The 22,972-nt window shown below is 50.5% G+C and overlaps 1 protein-coding gene across 5 annotated transcripts in view; it reads right to left on the bottom strand.

The window, feature by feature from the left end:
- LOC144782056 (galectin-4-like) overlaps nucleotides 1–22,972 on the bottom strand; it is a 141,243-nt gene that overhangs the window by 85,516 nt on the left and 32,755 nt on the right. The window lies entirely within an intron of this gene.

Below are 22,972 nucleotides of genomic sequence, written 5' to 3'. Positions count from 1 at the left end.
AGGTAGCCGAATGGATGACGACCAGCCGCCTGAAACTGAACTCGGACAAGACGGAGGTCCTCATCCTGGGCTCCTCGCCCTCCGCCTGGGACGACTCCTGGTGGCCCCCCGCCCTGGGCACCGCACCCAAACCGACGGACCACGCACGCAACCTGGGCTTCATCCTGGACTCCTCCCTCTCCATGACCAGACAAGTAAACGCCGTCTCCTCGTCTTGCTTCAACATCCTGCGCATGCTACGTAAGATCTTCCGGTGGATCCCCACCGAGACGAGGAAGACGGTCACCCAGGCCCTCGTCACCAGCCGACTGGACTACGGCAACGCCCTCTACGCCGGAACCACCGCCAAGCTCCAGAAGAGACTCCAGCGGATCCAGAACGCCTCGGCCAGACTCATCCTCGACATCCCCCGACGCAGCCACATCTCCGGACACCTGAGAGATCTGCATTGGCTCCCGGTCAACAAGAGAATCACCTTCCGTCTCCTCACCCACGCGCACAAAGCCCTACACGACCAAGGCCCGAGCTACCTCAACAACCGGATCAACTTCTACACCCCCAAGCGCCTCCTCAGATCAACCAGCCACGCCCTCGCCGCCGTCCCCCGCATCCGTAGAGCAACAACAGGAGGAAGGTCCTTCTCCTACCTGGCCGCCAAGACCTGGAACTCACTCCCGACCGACCTGCGCCTGACCCAGGACCACCTCTCCTTCAGGAAGAAGCTCAAGACCTGGCTGTTCGAGCAGTAACGGCACCCCCCCCCCACCCCAGCGCCTTGAGACCCTACGGGTGAGTAGTGCGCTCTACAAATGACCTGATTGATTGATTGAATTCTGTACTCCTCAGTGGTGAGTCCAAATCCCTCAATCAGAGTCTTCTTCATGAGATCATCGGACCCTGCATCTGGCCCAGAGAGGGTCAGAAGTCTGTCTCTGCAGTTACCAGAGAACAGTTCCCACAGGAGTTCCCCCCAGAGAGGTTTCTTTAGCTGTCTGATATCACAAGCCCTCTCAAAGGCTGTGAACCACTTGGTGATGTCATCACCTTCCTCAAATTTAGGGACAATCCCCTTGGGGATTTTAGGATCATAAGATTGCTCTCTATACTTGCTATTAGTATTGCTGCCACCAGAGATGGGGGCTAGGCCCATCTCTTTTCTTTCTTTTTCTAGAGCCAGGAGCCTGGTCTCTAGGTCTAATCTCTTGGCCAACTTTGCTAGGAAGTTGTCCTCTTCACTGGGGCTTTCCCCAATGTGTTCCCTGGGGACTAGTCCACCTGTGTGGTTCCTAGGCTACCAGAGGTTGATGCTTGGAGTCAGGGGTACAGGGACCCCCGCCTACCTAGGAATGATGGGGGGATCATCAGTGTCATCCTCCTCATCCCCTCCTTCTTCTTTTGACTGGGTGTCACCCTGCTCCGGGAGCAGAGGTAGGTAGGTCCAATGTTATGCAATGAGAGAAGGGGGGGCCTTCGGTTGGTGGCGGCTGGCTAGCATGCCACGCGGTTCTGGGAGCTGGGCTCCTGGTCACTTGCTCAGGGCAAGGGGGGAAGTAAGATAGGACAGAGAAGTCACATCCAGCGGTCAGAGAGATCACATCCAGCGGCACTCGTGCTTTTGAGTCGTCGGGCGCTCAATGTTATCCAATGAGGATCTTGATAAAGGAACAAAGGCTGCAGGCTCGGGGACAGTGACTCTCCAGGGGCGACAAGCACTTCGACAGGTAAGTTGGGATCTTGGAGCACGGGTAGGTACCCCAAAGGGAGGCACAGGGGGCCGCGGGGTGCCGGGTGCAGGGGTGTCTTTGGGGGTCGGAAAAGCTTACCCTCGGCTGGTCGCTGTTGGGGTGGCCCCTGGTTCTGCGTCTGCAGGCGTCGTCTGGTTCGTCGAGGAGGGTCTTTGGGCACTGTACTTCAGGTCCCAGTCGCCGGGGGGACGTCCTCGTGGTCTTGGTTTGGGTTGGCCCGGCCCGGGCTCGGCTGGTGCAGAGTGGGCTGGTCCGGAGCTTCCTGGTGGGCACCAGGTGGGTTGTTGCTGCAGAGCCTCTGCTGATGGGAGTCCCAATCTTCGAGAGGGTCGAGGCAGGCAGGTCCTCTGGGTGTCCCAAGGTTGCTGTCCGCAGAGGTTGCCGGGATTAGGCAGGAGCAGGTTCCAGGATCAACAGGCTGGTAGGGCTGGGGCCAAGTCACTTGTTGTCCTGTTGTTAGCAGCTGCGCGGCGGGTCTTCTTCTTCTTGATCTTCTTTCTTCTTTTGGTATCGGGATCTGAAGAAGGAAGGTTCAGGGAACCCCTAAATACTAAATTTAGGGCGTTACATGTAGGGCAAGGGCAGGGACCAATGAGTCCCTGTCCTGGGGTGAGGACACCCCCTAGCCTGCTCCTCTCCTGTGGGAGGGGGGCAGGAGCCTAGCTGGGATTGGGCAGGGCTCCCCATCTACAAGATGGCTGGAGCCCGGGGTCGTGCTTCACCTGGCCTCCTCCACCTGAGGGGTGGGGTTGGCAAAGGTTGGCACACCCTCCTTCCTGGCATAGTTTTTCCCGCCAGTCTTCCCGCCAGAGGGGGGATAGAACGGGTGGGGGGGCAGTTTCTGGGGACAGCAAATGGTCTGGAGAAGTTCTTAGAGGTGGTATGCCTTTGAAGCTTCCCCCTGTCCATCCTGGGGAGGAGACATATCACCTCGCCCAGGATGTGCATTGTTGCAGGCCCAGGAGAGCGGGGGGCTCTCCACCCAGGGGTCCAGCAGCATGTCTGCTGTGTGGCAGCCTCTGCAGCCACTCAGCCCAGAGTGGATTGTAGGTTCGGGTTCTGGAGGGCATCTCTAAGATGCCCTCTCGTGCATTTTACATTAAATCCCACACTGGCATCAGTGCAGGTTTAATGTGCTGAGAAGTTTGGTACCAAACTTGTCAGTATTCAGTGTAGCCATTATGGTGCTGTGGAGTTCGTAATGACGACCTCCCAGCACCATATACTCTTAAATGGCATCACTGCACTTACAGTGCCCAGGAATGGCCCTGGGTACTGTAGCGGCACAGGGCTCATGCCCCTGTGCCCTCGCCTCTGACATAGGACACCCAGCTAGAGGGGTGACTGAAATATGCCAGGGCAGTGGGTTCTGTGGGCATGGTACACAGGGATGTGTGCCATGTCGACTCTTGTTTTAGTTCTGTACTTAGGCACTCAGCCTGCAAAGGCAGTGTGTGGGTGCCAGGGTACAGGGCCCCTGAGGGTGGCACAATAAGTGCTGCAGCCCTCAGGGGTCTCCTCTGGTCATCATGCCCTGGGTACCTAGGGTACCATTTACTAGGGACTGACAGGTGGCTAGAGGTGCCAATTGGGTATTTTGTTTCAGCATAGCTTTTCTCTTTAGGGAAGGAACACAGGCCCTGGGTACCTGATTGACAGGGACCCAGGGCACACTCAGGTAAGCACATCAGCAGTTAAGAAAAAAGTGGGGGCATACCAAGGCAAGAAAGATGGCCCTTTCTCACATTACTCATGCAGCTTTCAGGGATAGATTTTACCTACATATTCTGTTGCTCCATAAGGCTACAATTACATACATATTACACTTGCTGAGTGCTCCTTAACAGAATACAGCCCTGCTGACTACACTTTACAGACCATGTTGATGCACACTCTTCATAGGAATACATTATCCATGTACTCTACATCATGCATGCAGATTATTTCTACACAGATAAAACCACCAAACAAAGCGTGCAACATATATACTCATTAAGACTCAAGCAAATGTCTCTTTTGAGAATCTAGGGGGTTTATTTACAAGCCCCTTGCGCCGCTGGTGTGGCACTTTTTGTGACGCACCGGTGGTGCAACCTGCTGCCCCATATTTACAAGGACACCTAAAGCCACTCTGCATGGATTTTTGTGTAATTGTAAATATGGCACCTTTACACCAAATACTTTGCGTTAAAGGGGCGTGCCATGGGTGTTGTTGTGGGTGTTCCCACATAACACCCATGGCATCTGCCTCATGTCCAAATTTATGAGAAGTCACAAGCCTGGAAATGTGTCAGAATGCTACGCCTCCCCAGGGGAGGCAAAGGGAGGCACAACGAGGAGAAATGTTTTCATTTTTTCTTATTTTTTTTTTCCTATCTCTATGCGTGCTGCATTCTGCCGCACACATAGGAAGAGGAAATCACCTCTTGTGATTGTTTTTGTGCAGGAAGGCCCTATGAATAAACAGGTCTACAACTTAGTCAAATATCTAGGGGCTTATTTACAAGCCCCTTACGCCGTCGGGATATCACTTTTTCCAATATTAAAAGTAGCGCCCTTGTGGCGCAAGGAGATTGTAAATAAGCCCCCTGCAGCCTCATTTACAAGGCCATTGCGCCGCAGGTGCATCACTTTTTTTGAAGCACTGACGGCAAAGTGTGCCTGCCCATATTTACAAGTCCACCTAAAGTTACCCTGCGTGACTTTTCATGGCCTTGTATATATGGGCCCCTTCACGCATTCCTCTGCGTGAAAGGGGCGTTCCATGGGTGCTGCTGTAGGTGTTTCCACGCAACATCCATTGAACATGTTACGTTCCCAGATTTGCAAACGGTTTGTAAAACTGGGAATGCGTCAGAATCCTTTGTCTCCCCAGGAGAGGCGTAGGAGTGGTTTAACGAGGAGAAATGCCTTTATTTCTCCTCGTTTTGTCCTCTTTCCATGCAGCTGCATAGAAAGAGGAAAATGCCATCAGTTATTGTTTTCGTGCAGTAAGGTGTCCCTCTCAGCACAAAAACAATCATGACGCAAGGGTGCCTCTGTAAGTGCATGGCAGCCATTTGTTTGCCAACGCCGGGTAAAGCACAGGGATGTGTCGTATTGTTGTTAATACGATGCAACGCCGGGTACAGCACAGGGATGTGTCGTATTGTTAAAGCATGATGGATGGCGGAACCTTGAAATTAATGCACCTGATACAAAAATATGCCACTTATGTAAGAAGATTCCCCTTATTTTAACCCTTAGGTGGGGATCATGTGCACACTGATATGACACCCGCCAACACAATGCCAGTTCAAACAGAACTAAAACAGGAGATAATCAAAAGTACAGGTGCACCATAAAACAAACAGTTTTTCAATAGTCACTAGGTAAATATGAATGTCCAGCAAGTCCGTTTTATTCAAGATGATTTATTTTTCAACAAAGTGAAAATAGAACAGCCGACGCGTTTCGTCCCAGCCGGGACTTCTTCAGGGCAATGGAAAATTCAATGTCCAGAATGTGATGACAAAAACCAGCAAAAGTTGTTGGAACCAGCTGTGTGGCAGACCGCTCTGTCAATCCCTATTTACAATAAGAATGGTCAGTATCCATATGGATGTTCAAGAGACGGTTCAATCATATGCGGTCATGTATACACGGGGTCTTGGTACCACAAACTATAAACCTACTATCCAGGTCTAGAGGATAAAATGAATAAGTGTCCAATTCTTCATATGTGAATAAATATCCAGTGCACCATACATACGATGTGCACTAAAATCTATGGTTGACCAAGTGCCCCTTATAGCGGATATCCTGCCATCAAAAGAAATGTCTTCGTGGTTCCACCTCCGTAGTTCTCGGAGAAGAGAAATGTAGCGGAAAATAACCGCCCAACCGAAAGGTCCCCTCAGTGTGAATAACGCCTGTGTCGTATTGTTGTTAATACGATGCAACGCCGGGTACAGCACAGGGATGTGTCGTATTGTTGTTAATACGATGCAACGCCGGGTACAGCACAGGGATGTGTCGTTTTGTTGTTAATACGATGCAACGCCGGGTAAAGCACAGGGATGTGTCGTATTGTTGTTAATACGATGCAACGCCGGGTAAAGCACAGGGATGTGTCGTATTGTTGTTAATACGATGCAACGCTGGGTAAAGCACAGGGATGTGTCGTATTGTTGTTAATACAATGCATCCTTGTGCTTTGAAAATGATGCAGCACGGCGCAGCTAAAAAGCTTGTAGTGCAGCACTTGCGTAATTTTTTTGTAAAGGAGGCCCATTGTACATACAAGGATTGGGAAGTATTTGAATGTTGCTTTTAGTGCAGACGAATGATTACTCATTAAGCTGAACAGGTTGGGCAAGTTCGGGACCACACCTTGACTGATCTGTCGAAACTGAGACTCGTTTCTACATTTACAAGCGAGCCAGGAAGAAAAGAACCCATAACGCGCTGCTACAGGTAGGCTGAAATGACAAGATGGGAGATGAAATCCTCATCTCTTTATACTTGCAAATCTAATCCCCTGAAAACAATTGGAACAAGCATTTACAATGCAACGGTTTCGCCTTTGCCAGTTAGAGCTATTGGCATTGTAAATGACAATATTTTTATTTATGTGTTGGTTTTGAAAACAGATAAATAAATGGCATTGTCATTTACATTGCCAACAGCTTAATCTCTTGCAAATGTAAGACCTATTGTACCCTACTGGATTTCACTGAAGAAATTCAGAGTCTGGTCTGCAGGTGTCACGTGACAGATGCCCAATTGACAGCTGAGGGGGTTAAATCGTGCTGGGGTGGCACATTAAGGCAACGCTTGCTGAAAGCACTACACTACCCTACTGGAGTGTCAGTCTTTTTGGACATGGTCCACTCACTCATCTTGAAACAGGAAGCTCGCCACCAGTTCCACAAAAAATACCGTCATTAAATCTTTCCTTTTTAAGGGTTGGACATTTCAGTTGGCGTCTGCTCTCAGTCACGCTCGTCTTGTCGCCCATTGTCAATCACGCGCCTCTCTGTGCCTGGCTGTCAAGTGCCGGCGCCATCCTAGTGCGCATCTTCAGTCAGCCACGGTGTGCTAGCCAACCGAACTGCATTATGGGATGGCATGGTGGGTTAAAGAACCTGTTTTACAAACATGTGTCCGTGCTTGTGAGGAGGTAGTGCACCTGTTGAGGGAGAGAGAGTGTGTTTGCATATGTGCGTGCATGCATGTGTGTGTGTGAATAAGCACTTCCAAGATTTAGTGGGACTAGAGGTTTTTTATTTACAAATCATTGTTTTCAGCTGTGTTCTAATGGAATCAAAGCAACACTACACCCCCCATAATGCATAGTGTGATCACATAAAAGTACAGAACTGGAAAGAGTGTCCATAATGACCAGCAAGACCCTAAGAAGGATGTGCTTCAGTCTCCAGTGCCACGGGCGAGTGGAAACACACACTGTGCTGGTGGAGAAGTAGAAGAAGTACAAGTGTCCATAGAAGAGAAGTAGAGGGGATGCACTCTCCATTCCCTATGCACTCTCCACTCCCTATGCACTCTCCACTCTCCACTCCGTATGCACTATCCACTCCCTATGCACTCTCCACTCCCTACGCACTCTCCACTCTCCACTCTCTACGCACTCTCCACTCTCCACTCCCTATCCACTCTGCACTCCCTATGCACTCTCCACTCCCTATGCACTCTCCACTCCCTATGCACTCTCCACTCCCTATGCACTCTCCACTCCCTATGCACTCTCCACTCCCTATGCACTCCCTAGGCACTCTCCACTCCCTAGGCACTCTCCACTCCCTATGCACTCCCTAGGCACTCTCCACTCCCTATGCACTCTCCACTCTCCACTCCCTATCCACTCTCCACTCCCTATCCACTCTGCACTCCCTATGCACTCTCCACTCTGCACTCCCTACGCACTCTCCACTCTTCACTCTCTATGCACTCTGCACTCCCTATGCACTCTCCACTCCCTATGCACTCTCCACTCCCTATGCACTCTCCACTCCCTATGCACTCTCCACTCCCTATGCACTCTCCACTCCCTATGCACTCTCCACTCCCTATGCACTCTCCACTCCCTATGCACTCTCCACTCCCTATGCACTCTCCACTCTGCACTCCCTATGCACTCTCCACTCCCTATGCACTCTCCACTCCCTATGCACTCTGCACTCCCTATGTACTCTCCACTCTTCACTCTCTATGCACTCTGCACTCCCTATGCACTCTCCACTCTCCACTCCCTATGCACTCTCCACTCCCTATGCACTCTCCACTCCCTATGCACTCTCCACTCCCTATGCACTCTCCACTCCCTATGCACTCTCAACTCCCTATGCACTCTGCACTCTTCACTCTCTATGCACTCTGCACTCCCTATGTACTCTCCACTTTTCACTCTCTATGCACTCTGCACTCCCTATGCACTCTCTACTCTCCACTCCCTATGCACTCTCCACTCCCTATGCACTTTCCACTCCCTATGCACTCTCCACTCCCTATGCACTCTCCACTCTCCACTCCCTATGCACTCTCCATGCACTCTGCACTCCCTATGCACTCTGCACTCCCTATGCACTCTCCACTCTGCACTCTCTATGCACTCTCCACTCCCTATGCACTCTCCACTCTCCACTCCCTATGCACTCTCCATGCACTCTGCACTCTCTATGCACTCTGCACTCCCTATGCACTCTCCACTCTGCACTCTCTATGCACTCTGCACTCCCTATGTACTCTCCACTCTTCACTCTCTATGCACTCTGCACTCCCTATGCACTCTCCACTCTCCACTCCCTATGCACTCTCCACTCTCTATGCACTCTCCACTCTCTATGCACTCTGCACTCCCTATGCACTCTCCACTCCCTATGCACTCTCCACTCCCTATGCACTCTCCACTCCCTATGCACTCTCCACTCCCTATGCACTCTCCACTCCCCACTCTGCACTCCCTATGCACTCTCCACTCCCTATGCACTCTCCACTCTCCACTCCCTATGCACTCTCCACTCCCTCGAGCTGCACTCCCTATGCACTCTCCACTCCCTATGCACTCTCCACTCCCTATGCACTCTCCACTCCCTATGCACTCTCCACTCCCTATGCACTCTCCACTCCCCACTCCCTATGCACTCTCCACTCCCTCGAGCTGCACTCCCTATGCACTCTCCACTCCCTATGCACTCTCCACTCCCTATGCACTCTCCACTCCCTATGCACTCTCCACTCCCTATGCACTCTCCACTCCATATGCACTCTCCACTCCCCACTCCCTATGCACTCTCCACTCCACTCCCTATGCACTCTTCACTCCCTATGCACTCTCCACTCCCTATGCACTCTCCACTCCCTATGCACTCTCCACTCCCTATGCACTCTCCACTCCCTATGCACTCTCCACTCCCTCGAGCTGCACTCCCTATGCACTCTCCACTCCCTATGCACTCTCCACTCCCTATGCACTCTCCACTCCCTATGCACTCTCCACTCCCTATGCACTCTCCACTCCCTATGCACTCTCCACTCCCCACTCCCTATGCACTCTCCACTCTTCACTCCCTATGCACTCTTCACTCCCTATGCACTCTCCACTCCCTATGCACTCTCCACTCCCTATGCACTCTCCACTCCCTATGCACTCTCCACTCCCTATGCACTCTCCACTCCCTATGCACTCTCCACTCCCTATGCACTCTCCACTCTGCACTCCCTATGCACTCTCCACTCCACTCCCTATGCACTCTGCACTCCCTATGCACTCTTCACTCTCCACTCCCTATGCACTCTTCACTCCCTATGCACTCTCCACTCCCTATGCACTCTCCACTCTGCACTCCCTATGCACTCTCCACTCTGCACTCCCTATGCACTCTCCACTCTGCACTCCCTATGCACTCTCCACTCCCTATGCACTCTCCACTCCCCACTCTCCACTCCCTATGCACTCTCCACTCCCTATGCACTCTCCACTCCCTATGCACTCTCCACTCTCTATGCACTCTCCACTCCCTCGAGCTCCACTCCCTATGCACTCTCCACTCCCTATGCACTCTCCACTCCCTATGCACTCTCCACTCCCTATGCACTCTCCACTCCCTATGCACTCTCCACTCCCTATCCACTCTCCACTCCCTATCCACTCTCCACTCCCTATCCACCCTGCACTCCCTATCCACCCTGCACTCCCTATCCACCCTGCACTCCCTATCCACCCTGCACTCCCTATCCACCCTGCACTCCCTATCCACCCTGCACTCCCTATCCACTCTGCACTCCCTATCCACTCTGCACTCCCTATCCACTCTGCACTCCCTATCCACTCTGCACTCCCTACCCATTTGCTGTTAATCACCTTTGCAGCACGTACTTTATGGCCTCTGATGCTCTTCAGCGCTTTGCAGTGCGGTTAGGATATGAAGCGCTATATAAATTCAACTGTAATGCATTACGAAAAATTCCAAACCATGAAAAAACTCCCTGTTGCAAATCTTATGAGCAGTTTTACAAGTGTCTCACGAGGGGCACGAGATGCTTAGCCCATACGAGTCTATTTAGGCCGTTTGGGTACTGGACACCCGCAGTTTTAAGGACAGTAATAAAACGGACTGTAAAGTCGAACTGAAAGAATGAAAAGTTATGCATGCTGCAACAAAGGGGATCAGCCGAGCAATTTCACATCAGACAAACCACTGCGGAGTCCTCACTACAAATAAAGGGGCAAAAACTACTTTTAGCGCCCATGCACTTGATGAACAGCCAGATCGTGGCCTGTGTCTTCATCATGTATTTTTAACCACCGTACACTGAATTCACGTGCTCCACCACTAAAAAACAAGCACTCACCTGGGCTTCCTCGCATGGAATGACCAAAACAAACACAGAAGGAAAAAAAACGAAACTCCGCCCACCGCCGCGATGACGACATCGCAGAGGCGGAGAGGGAAAAAATCGCGGGAACGCCCCCGAATCTGGTCCGGCCTTGACGGACAGATCCGGCTCCCAATGGCTAGCCTCCATTTATGGAGCTAGCTAATGGGAGGTGGGGGACGTTCCGATAGCCAATATGGTAAACAAAAGATTTCACCTGTGCGAACTGCTTGCGCAGATCGCCAGGTCGAAACCTAAAAAGGTTACTAGAAAGAGGATTCAATATTTTAAAGTCCAGAAACTGCCTCCAAAGTAAACTAAAGTAATTTGTAGCTTCTTGACTGTTCTTTATATTCCTTAAATGTAAGCACTAGGAGGCAGATTTACGTTGCCTGACGCATCTCCGCAAATCGGCAGAGATGCGCCAGGAAAGTTCATCCTTGCACCACCCATGATGCAAGAATGAACAGATGCGTGTCGCATCTTGGGCGTAAAGTTGGCGCAGTGCTGAAGTTGTGTTGCATGCGGCACGCAACTCCAGCACTTTTCCAACTTGCCCTATCTTTAACATGGTGCGTCAAACCTTACGCCTGCTTCAAGCAGGCGCAGGGTTTTTGACGCATCAGCGTTGGGAAAGTGACTCAGTGAAATCTTGTAGATTTTACTGAGTCACTTTTCAGGGGCGTTCCTGCGGTGGAACGCCCCCCCCTGCACCGGAACGCCTACTTGAAACCTGACGCAGGTTTCATGTGGCGCAGGGCCTTACACCGTGACGCATCTCCATAGATGCGTCACGTTGTAAATGCCTCGTAGGGCTGCGCCACGTTTACGCCGCTTTGCGTGACGCAACAGCGGAGTAAACGTGGCGCAAGGGACTTGTAAATCTGCCCCTTAGTATGCAAAATGATTTGTCTGTATTTTAGCTTTTGGTAGATGTTAATATCCATCACATATATGTATACCATCATTTGAAACTATTTAAATTGAACTATTTTGATTCAATAACTGTAAGAAACAACTGTTTTTTATTTATTTTGACTTCGGTAAAAACACTAATGTTGGCTCTCTAATATGAACTAAAACAGCCATCAAATTAAGTTGTTTTTTACGATTATGATGAAAAAACATAACATTTGCTTATTGTACTTTAGAGTAAAACCGTTCCCTTTATTTAAGGGTTATTTCAATATTAGTGCCCACGGTATTGAGTTTCAGCTGCAGAAGAAGTTGTGGTAGAGATCTTAGGGGGCAGATTTATGAGGCTCTTGCGTCTCCTTGCGCCGCAATTGCGTCACGTAATGTGATGCAACGGCGGCGCAAACAATGCGCCCTATTTACAACGTGACGCATCTAGGAGATGCGTCACGTTGGAAACCCCTGCGCCATAAGGAGGCGTTCCTGCGCAGGGGGGGCGTTCCTGCGCAGGAACGCCTCCTAAAAGTGGCTGAGTGAAATCTATGAGATTTCACTCAGTCACTTTCTACGTCAATTCCTTACGCCTGCTTGAAGCAGGCGTAAGGGTGACGCACCATACAATGAATAGGTGGCTCCTGTGCATTGCAGGAGTCATGTCGCACTTGCGACATGACTCCTGCAATGCGCCGCCCGTGCGCCGAGAGATGCGTCACGCATCCTCACTGCCTTGCACCATGGTGCGCCGCATCATAAATGCGGCGCACCATGGGTGGCGGAGCAGTGGCGCACTGTGGCGCATGTTAACTGGCGCATCCCTGGGGATGCGCCAGTTAACATAAATCTGCCCCTAGGTTCTTACAAGATATTTCCTCTGTGACATTTTTTTTTTGTTGGTTTTATATAGCTCGAACCGAAAGTATCACCACGCTTTATATGAGCATCAGTTGCCAGGGGCGCATTCATTTTGCTAGGCACAGGGATATTAAGTGATTTGCCCAGAATCACAGGATGTTGAGCGTCTGTGCCGAGACTCGAACCCCATTCCTCAAGCTCGAGGTCGAACCGCTCTAGCTGTTAGGCCACATCCTCTCCTGAGATGGGTGAAAAACTGTTCCTTCTGAGTGTTGCTTCTAATGTTCCTACATGTCCTATTAGGATCTGTCTGGGAAAAGGTACACCCTTCTGTTCAAATCTCCTGGGTGCACCATTTAGTCCTAGAAAGAACTTTGTCCTGTTTTGTCAAAACGGAGTCTGATCAGAAACCTGAATCTTATACAGGTTTAATGGGAGACTGCATTGGTTTATGTGGTAAACATTGGGATTCCTACTAAAATCTAGCGCTAACAGGCACTTGAGAATGTAAGCGTCCTCCAAGAATATGCCCTTGGATACACAGGGCCATATGTACAGTGAAGTGGCGGAGAGGGGCGTTAGCCTACCTAGCTTAACGCCTCTCTCCGCCACTTCTGAAATGCAAGACTGCACCATATTTACAAGAAGGTGTACCTTCCTGCACATAAACAATCCTAAACTGCCATTGTGTCACTTTCATGTGTGCTGCTTCATGCAGCGCACATGAAAGTGCCAAAATGGAATAAAAAAAAAAGTTTGTTTATGTACAGGAAGGGACAGCTTCGTACACATAAACAAACAATGGCATTTAGCTTTTTCTATGTGTGCTGCACAAGGCAGCACACATGGAAAAAGCAAAAAAGAGGAGAAGTAATGCATTTCTCCTTGTTTCGCCATCTTAAGACCAGTTTTTACCTGGTCTTAATTTTGGCGCTTCCTCCTATGTACGTCACCCTTGTACATAGGGGGCAGCATCAAAATGAATGGGTGTTGCGGTGGAACGCCCACCATAACACCTAGTGGCCACGTCTTTCGCGCTAACCATAGCATGAAAAGGGGCCTTATGTACAAGGTAGCCTTAAGCCACGTTAAGTGACTTAACGCTGCCTTGTACATAAGGCGCAGTCCCTATCGCCACCACAACATCACTATAGGTGACATTGTGGTGGCTATAGGGGCTTGTACATATCCACACAGACTCGTTCCGGGACAGGAGTCGTCACTACGCGGTACGGTGCCAGGAGGGGTGGAGATAGACAGAGATGGCTTTACTACGAGCCGCCTTTTGCTGTATTAATTGAGTGCCCAGCCGCCCTCTCCTGATCCAAGCACCACACATCTAACATAGAGGGCCCTCACCCATGCTTCCGATACATGAAGACGCTCATACTACCAAGACCTGTTTAAAATAAAATAAAATAGCCTTTTGACTTGCCCTCCCAACACACTGGCTCATCGGTAATTTCTGTCTGTCATTACTCACAGAGAAAGGAACGTTGTAACGTTGGATTATATGTCCAAAACCGTGGATTTTTCTCATACTTCCTGAGATGCCTTTCTTGTCATGAAAACAATTGCGATATTCCAGTACAACGACCAAAAAATACTCAAAAGAATTCGCCCTGAAGAAGTCCCTAGTGGACGAAACGCGTCGGCTGTACAAACGCTTGTCTGAATTTATACTGTTTTTGGAATAAAGAACTACAATCGAGAAAATCCACGTTTGTGATCATTAGTGATACTTTGATTGTCAAAAAATTGTGTTGTGCACCTGTGCCTTTACACATTACCTTCTAAGTTCCTTGTTGAACTAGCACTGTGATAGTGGGTGTCAGTCGGTGTGCACACACTCCCTTTAAACAAAATAGTAAGGGTAATTTATAATTGAGAGTGATTTGGATTAGGTGCTATGATTTAGGAAGTTTCCACTATCTTCTTTGTTTTAAATATCCACACAGTGTTAAATATGTTATCTGTAACGGCCTGGATATAGTTTTTTTTTTCCTTTCTGTTTGCGTTCAGCATCTAATAGTGCTAAGAAGCAGGCACAAGCAAGGCGGTATGTTAGCGCTATGTGAAATAAACAAGCATTCGGAAAGTAATGTATATGTAAAAAAGTATGCTTCCTTAAATTATATATTTTACACAGAGACAATCATTAGCCATATTTTGAACCGGTACTCTATAGAAACAAAACTCTTAGAGCAGCTTTTCACAAACAAATGTAGAAGGAAAAAAACTTTGATTAAATAAACGTACTGTAATGTAAAGAGCACGTTTTTTTTTACAGAGCTATGCATTTAATCCTAAAGGAAGTTTCCTAAAACACAAGAAAAGTCATGTGAAACATTTGCTGTGGTAACAGCCTGTTGGCAAAAACATATCATTTATGTGATGTGCTTACATATTGAAACATTCAGCGAGTGACGGGCATGGTTAGAGAGATTAACCGGAATCCGGAAGTGTCGTAGGGCATTAGTCATGAAGTTCTGTAGTCAGTGCTGCTATGGTAACAGGGTATACATCTGGCACCAAAGCAGACGTGAGGGCTTACAGAGAGTGAAATAAAACTGCCCGCTTTTGCAAAATCGTTTAAGGGACTTGAAAATGGCAGCATTCTGCATAACTAAAATGGCATTAGGCTGAGCAGATCCCCGTGAATGATGGCCAACCGGCCTTTGCTTGGATAGCGCCTCGGGCGGAAAAAAAAATTAGGCACCTTGGCTGCGGAATTAAATGAGACAGCAGAGGCAGCCTTGCCAAGTTTCCCAGGTCCATGTGTGATGTGCAGTTCCAGTCCAGGTTTTTCTTTGAATTTTGGAACTTGTAGTCTTGTTTGTTCGACATTAAATTCGCATTCTAGAATTCAAAGGAGAAAACCTGGACTGGAGCAGCATATCGTGGCATACACACAAGCATAGTAGAAAAAAGAAAAAAGTGAAAGAAAGAGAGAGAGAATCAAGACACTCTCAGGAGGTATTTTAAAGAAAATGGGTGCCACTTTGTACATGTCTGCTCTGCGACAAAGATTCATAAATAACGTAACAGGGAGGGTTGGTGGGTGGGTGAGCGGACGAGTGAGTGGATGGGTGAGTGAGCAAGGGTGGATGTATGGATGGATGGATAGACGAATGGATGAGTGAAAGCATGCATGGGTGAAAGATGGTGGATGATTGGATAAAAGGGGGGATGATGGGTCGATAAGTGGAAGATTGGATGGATGATTGGAAGGTAGGGAGGATGGATGAAAGGGTGGATGATGGATGAGTGAAAGGAGGGATTAAGTGAAGAGGGGGATGGAATAAAGGAGTGAAAGGGTGGATGGATGAGCGGAAGGATTGATGGATGAGGGAAAGGGTGAATAAAGAGATGTATGAGTGAAAGGATGAATGCATACGTTTGGAGATGGATTGATGGATGCATAGTTTTAGATATGAAAAGTGAATAGACGGACTGGTGAAAAACTGAATGATTGATGAAAGACTGAAGAGACGATAGAATGGAAAGGTTAAATGATGGACATCAGCAGGTAAATGGTAGGATGCATGGATAGATTGATGGAAGAGACAAGAGATATCTTCTGGGGAGGTCATGATGAGTTGCTTCATTTGCTTGGTGCCTTAAAAGCTTTGGTGCGACGTGGGGGTATTTTCAGTTTCTTCCTACTTGCGTGCTCAAAAATATTTAGTATTGTGCCAAACAGCAGTTAACAGTGTGACATTAAGAAGGTGCAACTATTGCAAAGAAAGGAATGTTAACATATTATCGCATTTCTCTTTCATTTTGTGTAATGAGTTAACCTGCTTGGTTTATATAAACACATTTCTCATGTGTTTTGGTGTGTGCTGCAACTAATATAGAAGTTGTTAAGTATCATCATGTCTTTTTTTTTTTTTTTCTTGACCATAGCATGTGTAAGAGGTCGGCAGCTACCAACGTACATCGCGGGCATGCAGATGTTGTAAGTTGGAAATAGCGATTCATCTTATCAGGTGACAAATACGCGCGATGAATGATATAGAACTGTATGAGCTTGAAACAGGAGTTGCGCGGCACATTCGTGGCGCCAGCCAACACCATTGCCCACTCCTTATCCGTCCACTATCGCCCTCTGTCCACCGCCCATTTGTCTCGCAGGCTTTGGGAAGAACACTGCATATGGGTGAGGAGCGCCTGCGCGAGCCAGTGTACTACATGAGAGCCATTTCCCATAACATGTAAATATTGCACCAGTAGGTGTGTTGGCAATTCCCCGGAAAGGTCCCCCCAAGCCCGCGTTAGCGTGCATACAAGCGCTGCGTGTAGAAGAAATTGTCCTGCTGGGAGGCCCGTGTCAGCGACCAGTGTAGCAAAGGGAACTAGCGATCCCTCCGTGTACAAATCTCCCACAGTGTCCACCCCTGCCTGCGCCCAGCGCTCTAGTGCCGCCACTGCGACTACCTCCCGCCCCGTGGGCGTACCCAGCAGTGGGAGCACCGGGGCATATGGTATCACAGCATTAGTGAGTTTCAAGCTTCGCACATAGCAGCGACGCGCAACTGCTAAATGTGACTGCAACGGATAAGGAGTTTTAGTCAGCGGGTGAAACAGGGTATGAACCTGTGTTAATGTCAAGGCCGTAGTGTCTGTAGCAGTATCCCCCAAATTTTTCCCACTCAGCCAGCCGGCCACCCACTGCAATTGTGCTGCCAAATAATAGAGTTCCTGATTGGGAACTGCCAGACCCCCTGCTTCCGTGGAGGCATACAGCGTCTTCAGTGCTACGCGGGGACGTCCTTTATTCCAGATGAGACCCCTAAAGGAGGTTTCCAGGTCACGAAAAATACGTGCGGGGACGTATACTGGGAGATTAGCGTAATAATACAATTGCCGTGGTAATACTATCATTTTCGCTAACGTGATCCGACTAGTCACATTCAGGGGGAGGGTTTTCCAAAAGGACATTTGCGCTTGCAAGGAGGAGATCGCCCGCGCTAGGTTGCCCTCCAGCACATCCGGTAGAGTTCTGTAGATATATATTCCAAGATATCGGAACATGGTAGGGTGCCAGGTGAGGCGCCCACCATTAACTGTGATGGCACGCTCGGGCGTATCTGCGTTAAAGGAATACACTCCAGATTTGGCCCAGTTAACTTTAAGTCCTGATATGGACTCAAAGGTGCGGAATATGTCAGACAAGGCCAATGTGAAATGGGTCAGGTCCCGGACATACAGTAGTAGGTCATCCGCATACAGAGACACCGTGTGTAGACCGTCCGCTAGGGGGATCCCCCAATCCATACCACTTTCCCGTAGTATGGCCGCTAGTGGCTCCATCACCAAGGAAAAGAGCAGGGGGGAGAGAGGACACCCCTGCCTGGTCCTCCTCTGAACACGAACCACATCTGACAACAGCTTACCGGTTCGAACTCGCACTGTGGGTCTCCGATACAGTAGCTCCACCATCTGAATATAGTCGTCCCCAAGATCATATTTCTCCAGCACTGCTACAAGATAGGGCCACTCTCAGAGTCGAATGCTTTCTCTAGATCGAGTACCAAGCATCCCGAATGTAGCCATTGTTTCGTAGCAAAGCTCTGCACTCGAAACAAGCGCCGTATTTTAAGTGAAGTGCTACGAGTCGGAACAAAGCCATTCTGGTCGCCATGGACGAGGCCAGGCACCAGGGGGGCCAAGCGCTGGGCCAGTGCTGAAGCCAGGATTTTGTAATTCGTGTTGAGGAGTGCCAGTGGGCGATAAGAGCCCAGTTGCTTGTTGTCCCTACCAGGCTTCGGGAGGGAAATGAGAGTGGCTTCATTGAGTGTGAGCGGAAGGGAAGAATCAGCAACAGCTGCCGCATATACCCGTAGGAGTTCCGGAATCAGAATTGCAGAATAGGCCTTATAGAATTCTGCAGGCAGTCCATCCGGGCCCGGGGACTTGCCATTAGAGAGGGAGAAAATGACTGTACGCAGCTCTTCAGGTGCAAGTGGGGTCCCCAAGTCATCGCGCTGCGCATCAGTCAATGTGGGCAGGGTGATGTTAGATAGGTACTCAATTATGCTAGTAGCAGGAACCCGTAGCCGAGAGCAGTACAGAGCCTCATAGTGCTCCACAAAGGCCCCATGAATGTCCCGTTGTGTATAAACTGTGGCACCCTGCGTGGTAGTTATTGACGTCACTGGTTATGTCATAGTGTCTTGTTTGATCAACCACGCCAGTAGTTTGCCTGGTGTGTCTCCGAGATGATGAGTGCGTGCTGAGTGGGCAGCATAATTTAAATGTTTCAGCCTGTCTAGTAAGCATGCGTGTTCTGTGCGGGTTTCCGATAGCGACTCATCGTCACCCCCCTCCGCCTCTTGTTCCTTCCTAAGCAAATCGGTTTCAATGCGTGCTAGTGCCCTATCCAATTGCTTCTGCATGCCGGCCTGTGTGCCCAGACAGTGACCCCTAGTGACAACTTTAAAAGCATCCCATTCAATTTGGGGGGTAGAAGCTGTGCGGGTGTTTTCCTCTAAGTAGTGTACAATGCAGGACGACAGCGAGTCGCGGAACGGGGCGTCTAATAATAAGTCAGGTTGGAGCCTCCAGGTGGGTATAGGCGGGTGTGGGCGCTCCCAAGCTAATTCCAGGATATGAGGGTTATGGTCAGAATGGGTGCTACCCATGTAATAAGAGTCCGTAACATAGGGGAGTAGGTCGCTCGACAACATGTACCTATCCAGCCTAACATGCAATGTATGTGCCCCTGAATAATAAGAGTATACTTTAGTTCGTGGATTACGACTCCGCCAAGCATCATGTAGGTCCCAATGTGTGGCCCAGTCTTTCAGTGCTCTCATTGCCCCATGTAACGGTGCCCCAGCAAGGGGTGGAAAGGAGCAATCAAGGTCAATGTCAATGCCTTGGATGCAGTTGTAGTCTCCCCCCAGTACTAAAAGGACGGCTTGCCAGGGCGCTAGGATCGTAGACAATCATGTGAAGAAACTCCCCTGATGGATATTTGGGGCATATAGGGATGCAAGGACAATCAATTGGCCATCTAGCCCTGCCATCTAGTTTGCCATGTACTACAACATATCTGCCGTCTGGATCCACCTGAGAGTGTGTAACTGCGAGTGGGGTTCCTGGTCGCACCCAAAGTAGCGCCCCCGCGGGCATAAGCCGAGTATTCAGTCGCAAACAGTTGCCCCCGCCACCTACGGTGCAGCTGCTGTATTTCCGCCCCTGCCAAGTGTGTTTCCTGTAATAAAGCTATCTGAATGTGGTGCCGCCTAAGGTAAGAATAAATCTGATACCTGCGTGCTGGCGTGTGCATGCCGCGTGCATTCCATGTACAAATCTTAACCGCCGACATTATGTTTCCAGAGGGGCATCCCGTCTCCACCTTTCCACCTCCTGCGAAAACAAACTCATAATACCAAAAGGGTGACAGCGTAACATGCCATCGTCCAAACTATCTAATGAGGCAATGAACATCTAGATTCAGGGGGGTTGCTGTGCACGTGGCGCGACCGTCGTTGGTGTGTCTGCCACTCAAGCCAAAGGAGCGTCCCCTCGCTCAGGCAGTTCTAGGCAGCCAAGGGAAATGTATACAGCGTTTCCGGCCGGGAAGCCCATGTCTCAGAAAGCACAACTCTCAGTGTTCGGATCTCGTTGGAGGGCGGAACACCTCCCACTCCATCTCTCACGCCAAGGGAGGGGTTGGGTCTGCCAGTCTCGCCCAGCTATAGGACAAATCTACTACGCTGCAATCCCCCTAGTGACCACAGCAGTACTTACTGCGCAACACAACGTCAGTGTAGGGCATAGTGTTCAGCCACTCCTTGATTACCATTATTCAGGAATGTCTCTTAGTCGCCCAGTCCAGTAGTTGTGCAAATAAACTCTCCACAACAAAGACTCACTCGATAATAGCCCACTACACAGTCAATGGATCAAATCAGCCGTTTGTGGGGTGATGTCAGGGGGCTCCGTGGATATTTGTGAGTCCGGCAACCCATAAATGTTCTCGTCATCGCTAGGAAGCGCACGCGGACTGGCCGTCAGCGCCTTATCTGTGTCCGGGGAGCCACTGAGTTCCGCTACCATTCGGAGGGCATCCTGTTGCTCACTGTGAACTAATTCCGCTGGAGGGCTGATCTCCGCCGCCATGCGCGTCCTTCGAATCGGTGACGTTCTGTTCCTGCAGCGTCGCGGGGGCCCTCTGATTCTCGGTGGAGGTGACGATTACTGCGGCGTTCGGGAGTCCGCGGCCATCCCAGCATCCAGCCAGATCTCAACTCCGGGGTAGCAAAAAAGTGTGTTTTGTCTTGTGCCACCACTCTCAAACGTGCGGGGAAGAGAAGGGAATACTTCAAGCCCAGTAGACGGAGACGTTGTTTAACAGGTAGGAAGGAGTGTCTTTGGCGCTGTACTTGAATCGTGCAATCGGGGAAGAACATGATCTTAGTATTTGCAATCCGGACCTCTTGTAGCTTTCTTGCTTCCCGTAAAATGGAGTATCGCTCGCGATATTTCAGAATTCTGAGGAGCATTGGGCGGGGGTAGAGCCTGCTGGGGGTGGCCTAGTCGGCACTCGGTGCGCCCGCTCTATGACAAAGTGTGGTGACAATGTGCCAGGGGCAGGGCGTTTCTCAACCAAGCTTCCATGTGTACCGCAGGATCCCTGCCTTCCCAGCGCTTCGGCACTTCTACGAGTCGTACATTGTTCCTCCGCGCCCTCCCTTCTGCATCCTCAGCGCGGTCTTCCAAAAATTCAATTCTGGTGAGGAGGTGCTGTACTTGTTTGTCCGCCTGCGTGACTCGGGGCGTAAGATCAACCATGCATTCTCCAGGGTGGTGGTGCGTTCCACCAGCTTCTTATGATCAGCCCGCAGGTGCGTGAGATCAATGGCAACGGCGTCTATTTTGGTTTCTAGGGAGGCGCGGGTGAGTTGCATCGATTCTTCCAGGCATTCCATAGCCGCCAGCATCGTGTCCAGTTTGGATGCCGTCTGTCCAAATCAGCAGATTTCACTATCTTGTCCATCTTCCCCTTTGTCTGCATGCCACCAGTTCTAGTCCTGGTGCCCCCAGACATGAGCAGCGAGGCAATCGGCGTGCAGGTGGCGCGTGTGAAAGGTGCCAACGTTCTGTACAGGTCCAAACTGCCTCAAGGATGACTGACAGCGAGAGGCGCTAAGATGTGAAGGGGCACGGGTCGCCGCCGTCGCAAAGAGGGGTCCACAGGCACAAGGGGGCCGCATTCGAATGGCCCGTTGGTAGATGGTAGAACAGCGGTGGTGAATAGGCAACAATCGCTGACCCCCAGTGCAGCGAGGATCACGCTCAGTACTTAGCAGCGATCTCAGTCTGCGACTTGGTAGGTGTCCCCAGGAAGCAGAGGCTAATAGCCCTATACAAGCCCTGCACGTGGGGGTATAGCCACGGACGTGTGCGTCCCCCCGCTGTCCGCGCAGGCAATGCCCCGGGGCATGCAGGTCCCTTGGCAGCGCCGACGTCAGGTGGCGGAGGTACCGCTCCGCAGCTCCCAAATGTCCCTGCCAATGATGTAGCCTCTCAGGCCAGGGGGGGCATACCTGTTAGGCATCCACTCTGCAGATATGTCAGCCTCAATGTGCCACCCTCATCGCGGCGCCGGGCCCCGCCACCGGCGACAGCCTCCGCAAGTCCCTGCCGCAACTCCGTCGTAGAGGCAGCAATATCTGGGCCTTGTGGGTGGAGCTGATCCCCAGCTCCGCGTAGATGCACTGGCCTATCAGGGCACCGCGAGAGCGGCAGTTACACCCGCGTCGACGCCGGCACGGCCAACAAAGTCCAAGTGCTACTAAGCTGAACAGGGCAGCTACTGGTCATCCTTTACTGCCTCGCTGAGATCGTATGCCAGGTCAGCAGTCCCGTGACAGCGGCAACGCGCCTCGCCCCCCCGGCACCACCTCTAACTATGGAGTCATTCAAGTCCGGAAGGGGGACACTCGCCAGACTTCCTTTCGGCGGAGGGGTTCAGCTCCAATGCTCCACCTCCGTTTCAGCGCCGGGCTCCTGCGCCGGCGCCAGTAGCCTTAAGTTCCCGCCACCACTCCTTTTGTGTGCCGCAGTACCGGGGCCTCTTGGGAGCAGCCAATCCCCGGAGTCGCGTAGTCGGTCACGCCGAGCAGGGCACCAAGAGGGCGGCAGCACCACTCGCGTCGGCTCCGGCACGGTGAAATGTGTCCGATTGACACCAAACTTTGCAGGGCAGCTACTGAACCTTTAGCACTGCTCCGCTAGCAGTTTAGGTCCGATCAGGAGAAGTGAAGCAGAGATATGGCCTGAGAAAGGGGAGCCCGGTTAGGAGCTCTACCCAAAGACCGCCGTCGCTATTGTGTGCTTAGCCACGCCCCCAAGTAGCATCATGTCTTGCCCTTAGCCCCGCCCCTAGCCCTGCCCCCTCACTACACCTCTAGCTCATTTTAATGAGTACCTGCACTTATTTTTTCCCATTTAAAGCACTGGGTATAATAGACCCTGTGGCATGTTCAAAATGATTGAAAACACTTTGAACTGAATTACGGAAGCCAAGTGAACGGGACACTGCTGTTTGTATGACCTTAATGCAGAAC

The sequence above is a fragment of the Lissotriton helveticus genome, chromosome 9 (assembly GCF_964261635.1).
Source record: "Lissotriton helveticus chromosome 9, aLisHel1.1, whole genome shotgun sequence".
Classification (NCBI taxonomy): Eukaryota; Metazoa; Chordata; class Amphibia; order Caudata; family Salamandridae; genus Lissotriton; species Lissotriton helveticus.
Note: the sequence above shows the minus strand (reverse complement) of the source record. Positions and strands in the feature narration are given on the sequence as shown.